General features: G+C 25.9%; 1 protein-coding gene across 1 annotated transcript in view; it reads left to right on the top strand.

The window, feature by feature from the left end:
• Window positions 1-1,892: 1,892 nt before the first annotated feature.
• LOC129610389 (probable G-protein coupled receptor No18) overlaps window positions 1,893-6,931 on the top strand; it is a 30,356-nt gene continuing 25,317 nt past the window's right edge. Inside the window, exon 1 of the mRNA XM_055522955.1 lies at window positions 1,893-1,937. The gene's annotated coding sequence lies outside the window, so the exon portion shown is untranslated. The remainder of the gene's footprint in view (window positions 1,938-6,931) is intronic.

Raw genomic sequence — 6,931 nt, 5'->3', positions numbered from 1 at the left:
TGAACTATTTGTTAATGTCTAAAAGCTCCTAAAATTTCAAGCTTCTACAGGCTGGGGTCTAGAAGAAAAACGACATCAAAAATTTGGAAAAAAAGGACTTTAGATAACGGTAAATTTGAACGGCCATTTTGTTTTTCTAAATTTTAACTATAGCATACCGCGCAAGGGGAAGCAAGCCACTGTCTTTCTGAGTTTGCAAAATTTCAAAAATGCTTATGGTGTCATTGCAACAAATATTTAAAAAAGGCCATTTCTAGGGTTTTGGAGGGGTATAACTTCTAGAGGGGGGGAGATAGGTAAAAATTTTGTTCTACGGAAATAAGTTTCTAGTAAAGATCTATCTACATACAAAATTTCAGCTTTCTATCTTCAAGGGTGTAGAAGTTTTGTAAACAAAAAATGTGTCCACGGACGGACGGACGGACGGACAGAGTGAAACTAATAAGCACTTTTTTCAAAAAATTTTTTGCAAAAGTGCTAAAAAATTTTCATTCATGTATTGAAATATATAAAATTATTGCATACATTTGGGATGAACAGAAAAAAAAAATTATTCGAACATAATAATTGAATTGGTCAGTTAAATAAAGTTGTTAAGATATTATATCACTATATTGTTTTAAGGCATCACATATATTTTTGCTTAACTCAAAAATATAAGATGCTGACAATTCAAATCTTACGAACTTTTAATTTCAACAGCGGCCATTTCGTGGTAGAAGATAATAATCATTACTTTTCTGCGTTTTTAAAATTCAAAAAAATTCCATACAATGAATGGTTCAGAGATTTCAATTTTAGAACTTTGGAGGGCTATAACTTTCAGAGGGAGCCAGATCGGTAAAAATTTTCACCCAGAAAAATATGGTTATAAGTAAAGATCTCATTCTATTTTAAAGTGTTTACTTTCTATTTTAAAGTGTTTACAAATTTTGTAAGCCGGCAAACAAATTTTGTGGACGGACGAAACAACAGAGTAAAATTCTTAGTTAGTACTTTTTTCAAAATTTTTTTTTGGAACATTGCAAAAAATTAAAAATACAAAATGTATATAAAATTTTCGACTAGTATATGGGGTGACAAATTCATTGGACACCCTATATAGTTGGGAAAAAAAATATTTTGTAAATGCATGATGTTATTACAGTATATACGATGTACCTACATTTATGTGTAAGAAATGATAATATCCGGTTTTTAGGTGATGACATTGGCAGGTTCATTTATAATACAAAATGTATACATGTTAAATATTTGTGTACTCTTTATATAAATAATTATATATATGTGATAATTTTGTTATATTTTTGTTATTTATCGAACATTTTGTGTATTATAATGTGTGATCATAATAAGATATATTTATTTATATAACACATATATGTATGTGTGTACATTATATTCAATATAAAATTATAAATAATGAATGTTAGAAAATATTTTACCTTTAAATCATGAAAAATCTGATAAAATAAAAGGAAGTTGAACGTATTCTTAATATATGTGTGGGTGTATGAGTTTATTTGTAAGGTTCGATGAATGAGAATAAAGTTTATTGGATTTTGATGAAATAAATGTGGTATTCGGACCAACCATTCAGTTATTAATAATTTGTGGATGTGTGGGTGTATGTATGTTTTATAAAATTCGGAACAAATTTCTTATTTACTATTTTTTATTTAGTTATTTTTTTTTTTTTTTTGTAAAATTCAAATATCTTGAATATTTTGATAATTCAATTTGAATTGGTTAATTGAAATATTTAAATATTTCAATTAATTTAACAATTATTTTACATAATTTACTTTTGATTGTCATTGTTAATTAGATAATAAATGTAAATTGTTTATAATTAATTGATTTATAATTGTTTTTTTTTTATGTTTATTTCAGGAAAATGCTATTTTTAAATTAATTGATTATGGAAACGGATAATTGTAAGTTTTACAGATTATTTTGTATACTTATCTGATTTTTAAATGTTATTAAATTAAATTATTTTTTTGTAATATTGTTAATTAAAACATAATAATATATTAATTTATTTTTATATTAACTAAATAACGATTTATAGTACATAATATACGAGATTATGGTATTTCACATTCATCGCACGATTTGAAAAAATGTTGCTGTACTCTTAAGCTAGATTCATTGGTTCGCCGTTTTTGAGCTGAGCTATTTGTATTCGAACTATTTTTGCTCTTGATTGTTCATTGGTTCGTCTGAAAAAAGCTGATTGTTTTTTTTATTATGATGCATTTATTACTTTTTTGACCTCCGCACTAAAGTTAAAGTTGATTGAACTTTTTGACAGAGAGAAAAAACTGTTCTAAAAATGAAGAGAATGTCAAAAATTCAAATTTTCATACAAAATACATCAGCTGGTCGCGAAAGCTTTATGTACCCAATTGAATTCATAATTTTCATTTTAAAATTTAATTTTTTATCTTATATCACAAAAATTTTATTCTTCAAATATTTCCAAGGTTTAATGTCTTAGCTCTCAGTTTTAAGTCTAAGGCTTAATAACTTGCCTCACCTCCCTGCCGTTCTTAAAAAATTACTTTAAATTGGCATTAATTAGTTCTTAACAAAAGAGAGAATAAGAAAAAAAATTTTATTCCCACCTTTTAGAGTATTCAGATTACCTACTGTAGGATAAATATATTTTTAATAATTTTAATGTTTTGGACCTGTTTCCTTCGAACAAACAATGGGAATACAGAAAAGTGCAATTTTTTGTTTCGGAGAATTTGCAAATCTATTTAGAGTATTCTTTGTTGGAGGCAGGCTTTGCTCTAATCAGTTCTTTCACGGCAATGAAGAACATGTAATAAGCAATGCACATTGCACATAATAAACACTTTCCTGTAGCTTTATCATTTTTCATACAAGATTAGTCATTGAATTAATGCTGAAATTAAACCTTCAGCTTTTTGTTTTGGAATGTTTCTATACATATAAGTACATGTGATCAAATTTATTTCGCTCTAAATAGAGAGCAAAAAAATTTGGAAAATACGTAATGGAAAAAATTGGAAAAATTTTTATTTTTTAAAATTTACTTTGCTTTTTTAAGTTTTCAATAGCGCCCTCTGTTTTTGGGCGCTAATTGCAAATGCTTACTTGACGTATGTAGTAAATCCGGTGTTGGTTTGCGGTCGCAAATAATCAAAATGAGTTATTATTTTATATGTACATACTAAAGGGATGGGTACGATATTTGTTTTTGTCGCGATTTTTGTTTCAACACTTATTGTGCTGTATTGTCGATAGCTAACTTAATATTAAGAATAAACGTAACTATTTAAGCACTAGTCAACGTCTTGAAATATTAACTTGCATAATATCAATATGCTTGACGTTTTATACAATAAAATTAATTTTTTTAGCTTCTTTACGAATACGAAGGAGGTGGAAATACGAATATATTTTTTTCTAATTTTTAAATTTGACTTCATACCCTGTGTTTCAAACATTAATAACACTATGTATACAAACTTAGAATTTATGACAATTAATCTTTAAGACATGTTTTTCTTTCTTAAAATCAACCCCAGTGTTTAGAAGTGCACGTAAACACGTTATTATTTTTAACTTTATTTTTAATTATGTTAAATTCTTCCTTAATTTCTTCGTTCTCATTAATCATAATAAACATGAAAAATATTTTTAAGAAAGAATGACGGAGAAAAATGTAACATAGCAAAAAAAAAAGGAAAATTAAAAAAAAAATTTCTATCATAAATTTTTATGCTTTGAAATTTGAACGTCTGCAACACGTCCTAACTTTTTAATTCTTCCGTTTTTTCTTTTTGACTTTTGTCTTTTTCTATTTTTTCGAAATTTCTAAGGAGAGAAAGAGTTTTGCTTTTTTTGTTTTTGTGCTTTTGTCTTGTTTTGTATAATTGTAGTTGTTGAAGTTGTTAAGGTTGTTGATGTTTTTGCTTATCACCTGGTGGTCAAGTAATTAACTTTTGAGAGAAAAAGTTTTAGAAAGATAATTCTTCATTTAGGTTTTGTTTTTCTCTCTTTTCTTCTTTTATTTTCAATTTTATCGTTAATTAGAAATTTTTTCTTTTACTGTTTTTGAAAAATTAAACGATATTTTTCCGTCATTTCAATATAGTTGAACTAAATTTGTATACAAGGCATACAGTATGGACATTATGCACGTAAATGTAAAATTTTTTATACATATAAATTGTAGTAATGTAAGCTTGAGACTCGCAAACGATCTCTGTAGGAGCTGCTTCGACGAGGGAGAGGAGGAAACGGTGACCCACCTCCTGTGCTCATGTCTGGCACTGGCGAACTCCAGGCAGAGATTTCTTGGGTTTTACTTCTTCGGTTGCGCTGCGGATCTAGCGGATATAAGTATTAGGGATCTGGGCTGATTTTTGAGGAGTTCCGGTTGTTTCGGATGAGGGGCGGAAAAGAAGAGAGCCTATGTGTACCCTTAGGGAGACCGCGTTAAGCTAAGCTAACCTAGGCTTGAAACTTCCTTTATCCTTTAGTATGCAATTATTCGTGTACAATTTAAAATTACTAAGAATGCATTAAAATATTTTGAATAATAAGTTTATGTTAAAACTTAAAAAACTTTCGCTACAACAAAATTATTCTAAGAGCATTGCTTAACAACTAAAGTGTGTCGGATTATTCTAAACCTTATAGTTTTGTAAACGATTTCCAATTGCGATAAATCATAACCATTATAATAAAATGATTTATGAGGAAAAATATATTTTGATTAAATAAAGTTTTTTCAAAGAAAATCAGGATAACATAAATATTTTTGAAATATTATTGAATATTTCTATTTTTATTAAGGAAAATGATTATTGATTAGAAAATATCTTATGGTCTAATGTAATTTATTATATTTTTCAATAATTTGAAAGTTTCTTAAAATTATGAGCATGGAATTGTAATTTGATATCTAAAATCCATATACTTTTGTTAAAAATAATAGCCATATTGAGAGTTTCATATGATAATTAAAATTATACTGTTACACCGCATCTTCCTGAAGTTAAAAAACATTGAAGTTGTTCTTCGTAAATTTGAAACTTTAAATGACCTAATTATAGAGCAAGTTTGATATTATAGCCTGAATTAAGGTTATAAAAAACTGAATTTCCTAAATTTGTTTAATATTTTTTACCCAAAAAGACGAATTTTTTTAAAAGAAATTACTTTTGAAATTCATTTTGGTATAGAAACATCGTGTATGACAACTTTTTCAAAATAATTTACCCTCAAAAATCTATGATGATCAAATTTTTTTTTTTTAATTTATATTTCAGTGAACACATTTAAATTAGTCATGATTGTGGTAGAATTTTTTTTCTCTTCTCTATTAAATCATTAACAAAGATTTCATAAAATTCACCGGAAATTATTGTGATGGATTTGCTTACTGTTTATGATTAGAGAAGAAAAACCAAAATATTTTAAAGGATTTATTTTGAAAAAAAAACTTGTTGAATATTTTACGATATAAAATGGGGATAATAAAACCGCTAATGAATATTTTATAAGAATTTTAAAAAAATTCAAAATAAAAATATTTTTCAACCTCAGATGTTGTTTTCTTCTTTTTTTCCCTAACTTTATTTTTTTTTTGTCAGGATAAAGGAAATTTGAATTGTTATAAAATTCATTTTTGATAAAAATTGTGAATTTTATTAATTGAATCTGAAATTCAGTCGGTTGTCTGAGTCTTTTGTGCCTTATCAAATTAGATAATTTAATTATGGATGGTTGAATGGAAATTTTTTAAATAACAATTATGACTTCATATAGAGTTTTTATTGAAATTAATAATACCTATTAGAAAAATTATTTCAATTTGCTGAAAATTTGTAATAAGACTAAATTTAATAATTAGTTATTTTCTGTAACGGGCTAGAAATATTGCCGATAATTCGTACAAAATAAATAGATTTTCTCAATCAACACAAATGTGAATCGTAAGTTATGCGAAGAAATTTCATGAATTTTGATTTTATTTTAAAACAGTTGTTTAAGCCATTTTGATAATATATTTGTATGGCTCCGTAATTTTAAAAGATAAAAAGATTTAATTTTATAAGACGCGCCTAAGAGATTAGGATTTTTATTCTAAATTTATAAATTTAAAAGCAGGGAATTCTTAAAAACTAAATAGATTAGAATACGAATTATGCGTATTAGAGGAATTTCATGTTTTGCAGAAATTTAAAGTTTGTTGGCTTAGAATTTAACTGCAAATGTATTCTAATTTTGTATTAGATCTGTTGTTGAAATAGATTTCATTATCTAGTCACTAATTTCTAAATTCCAATTTTCTAAAAAATTGTCTGTAGAATAATTAATTGTAGTTCTGCAGAATATTTTTTTTCTAGGAATTTCATTTTCTCTTAATTTTGTCTGCAACACCGAAAAAAAAGTGCAAAAATTGAAATTTTAAATTTGAATCCTTAAATCTACAAATTTAAACTGTTCACTGTGGTTTTTTCCTTTCGTATTGGACTATTGTCAATTAATGTTCCGTTGTTTGAATTTATTATTTTTTTTTTTTTTGGAATTATTAAATTCGAAAATTTTCCAAAAATTATTTTCTGATTCATTTGAATTAATAATGTAGAGTAAATGACTGATCCTCCTTATTTCAAAAGAATTTTTAATCATAACAAAAAAATCATAACAACAAAATATAAAAATGAAAAAGTTATTAAACGATTATGTAATTTAAGGAAAGGCTTTGGGAAAGTTAAATAAATTTTTCTTTTTCGGAAGCATGCCAAACTTTAAGTATTAAAACTCTGTTTTTTTTTGTAAAATCAAACAGAAGCGGAAATACAAACAAAAATTTTGTAACTTTAATATTTTTTTGATATGTTTATCTCTTGTAATGAATTTGTTTGAGTTCAAAATAGCTTTA

The sequence above is a fragment of the Condylostylus longicornis genome, unplaced genomic scaffold (genome assembly GCF_029603195.1).
Source record: "Condylostylus longicornis isolate FDR11 unplaced genomic scaffold, ASM2960319v2 ptg000044l, whole genome shotgun sequence".
Classification (NCBI taxonomy): domain Eukaryota; kingdom Metazoa; phylum Arthropoda; class Insecta; order Diptera; family Dolichopodidae; genus Condylostylus; species Condylostylus longicornis.
Note: the sequence above shows the minus strand (reverse complement) of the source record. Positions and strands in the feature narration are given on the sequence as shown.